This window comes from Capra hircus, chromosome 13, assembly GCF_001704415.2.
Source record: "Capra hircus breed San Clemente chromosome 13, ASM170441v1, whole genome shotgun sequence".
NCBI lineage: Eukaryota > Metazoa > Chordata > Mammalia > Artiodactyla > Bovidae > Capra > Capra hircus.
In genome coordinates, this window is record NC_030820.1 from 71,775,841 (window position 1) to 71,778,809 (window position 2,969).

Here is a 2,969-nt window from a genome sequence, read left to right on the forward strand (position 1 = left end):
CACGCACCAACGCCATGACCCTTCAGATCTAAGCTAAATAAGGACAAAAATCCCTCTTCCCCTTCGGAAAATGGAGCTGGGATGAAAATCCGGGAATATGACCCCCATACTCCTCCTTCCCCAGGGAATCTTCCACCCTTTCATTTGTTACCCCTCAGAGCCAGCTTTCTAAATTCTCTTGAGACAAAGAACTTTAACCGAGAACACCGGCTTCTGTCTTTTTCCTAAAATGAGATTAATTAGCTATGTGAGAGTATGTGCTGTGTGCAGTGCAGCTTCCTAGACCTGAAAGGACAAGCATGAGAGCAGCTGAAGAGTAATAATAATAATAATACAATAACAACAAGTAATGAAGAGCTTATCACGTGCCAGGGATTGTTCTCAGAGGTTTACAAATATCAATTTATTTAATCCTATAACCACCTCACAAAGTAGATAACCAGTGTAGTGATCAAGAGCATAGACTCTAGAACTAGACAGCCCAGGTTTGACTCCCTGCTTTGCTATTTACTAGCAGTGTGACCTGGGGGAGGCCTGTGTCTCAGTGTCCCCATCTGCCAAAAGAAGAGACTACTATTACTAGCTCATAGGAATAAATGAATTAAAATCCATTGTTGTTCAGTTGCTAAGTCACATCTGACTCTTTTGTGACCCCATGGACTGTAGCACACCAGGCTTCCCTGTCCTTCACCATCTCCCAGAGTTTACTCAAACTCATGTTCATTGATTTGGTGATGCCATTCAACCATCTCATTCTCTGTCACCCCCTTCTCCTCCTGCCCTCAATCTTTCCCAGCATCAAGGTCTTTTCCAGTAAGTGGGCCAAAAGTATTGAGCTTTGGCTTCAGCATCAGTCCTTCCAATTGAATATTCAGAGTTGATTTACTTTAGGATTGACTGGTTTGATCTTGCTGTCCAAAGAGTCTTACAAAGAAATAACCAGTGGCTGAAGGTGAAAGTCATTCAGTCATGCCCAACTCTTTGGGACCCCATGGACTATACAGTCCATGGAATTTTTCAGGCCAGAATACTGGAATGGGTAGCCTTTCCCTTCTCCAGGGGATCTTCCCAACCCAGGGATCAAACCCAGGTCTCCTGCATTGCAGGTGGATTCTTTACCAACTGAACTGAGGGAAGCACAAACCAGTGGCGAGCACATAGTAAAAGCTGTCTATCCAGACCTGATAAGATATATCACTTTTATAGATGAGAAAACAGGCACAGAAAGGCTACTTTCCTGTGATCCCACAACTAGTAAACACGGAGTTGGGAATCAAATCCTGGGCAGTCTGGCTTAAATGCTATGCTCTAGCAATGAAGAGGGGATGTCCTCATGAATTACTTTATGAGGGAAGTAGGTGGGGGAAGCCCTGAGATAATTGCTGGGGAAGCTTCCAGCATGAAACATGTCAGTGTTTCCTCTGTTGTGTTAAGTGAAGTTTGCAGCAGCTGGCTGGACTGTCCCGAGGTGGCCAGAAGTTTCTGGAGAGTGATCTGAGGCATAAGCAGGGGCTAAGAGGCTGAGGTTCAGCCTTGTGTCCCCAGGCTCCCATCTCATAATTCATTTACTTTTCTCTCTGCACTCCTTCCAGGATGTGGCATGAAACTCATGGTAAAATGGCAACTTAAAATGGAAAATTAATTGCTAAGACCCTAGGAGTTCAAGCATGTGGTAAACCTGGGTGTTCTTTGGAAGGAATGATGCTAAAGCTGAAACTCCAGTACTTTGGCCACCTCATGCGAAGAGCTGACTCATTGGAAAAGACTCTGATGCTGGGAGGGATTGGGGGCAGGAGGAGAAGGGGACGAAAGAGGATGAGATGGCTGGATGGCATCACTGACTCGATGGATGTGAGTCTGAGTGAACTCTGGGAGTTGGTGATGGACAGGGAGACCTGGCGTGCTGCGATTCATGGGGTCTCGGAGAGTCGGATACGACTGAGCGACTGAACTGAACTCAACTGAAACGAATTAATGCAACCAATGAATTCTGGGCCTTGGGGATACTGCTGTGAATTGAGGGGCCCCTTGAACTTGACTTCCCTGGTGGCTCAGATGGTAAAGCGTCTGCCTGCAATACGGGAGACCCAGGTTCGATCCCTGGGTTGGGAAGATCTCCTGGAGAAGGAAATGACAACCCACTCCAGTATTCCTGCTTGGAGACAGGGACAGAGGAGCCTGGTAGGCTACAGTCCATGGGGTCGCAAAGAGTCAGTCACGACTGACTTCACTCACTTTGAACTTTAGCAAGCCCATAGTTCAAATCAGGACGTGAGTAAGTCAGCAAGTAGACTGTGGGCTGTGGACTCTTAAAGGAGCAACAGGAACTAGTTCCGGTGGGACAGGTGGGAAGTGTATCCACCCCAGCAACGGCCAGGAGGCTGAAGAGTTTCCTCCAGCTAGGGGCGGGGTGGTGGTCTGGCAGAGTGCTATAAACCTGATTGCAGAATATTTTACCCTGAGGGAGAGGACAGAGACTTTAAGTTCTGGAGAGGCAACATCAGGTTTGCTTTTTAGGAGGCTTGCTTTGGGCTGCCAGGAGTCCAGCTGAGGAGCTGGAGCCACTTGAGTTCAAGGCTGGAAAGGAAGAAGGGACTGGGTTCCAAGTCTCAGCCCTGGCCTAGGCGTAGGTGAGGAGGCCGCTTTGGGGTGGGGGTGGGGGTGGGGGTGGGGGTGTAGGGACATAGGAGCTGCTTGGACTAGCGCCGGGCTCTTTGCACAGGTAGTTTCCCTCGGCCTCACTCTCCCACCCTTGCGGCTCATTCCCTTTTCTCAGTCTTCCCTCCTCCAGGCCTGCCCCAAGGCTCTCGGCCGGGCCTTGCCTCAGTCACCGGGTGGCGGGGTCAAAGCCGCGCCCACGAGCTCCCTACCCTGGGAGCTTCGGTGCGGTGCCCTCGGGCCCTCAGGCCCCGCCCCGCGCGGCTCGCTGGCCCCGCCCCGCGTCGCTCGCTGGCCCCGCCCCGCGCACC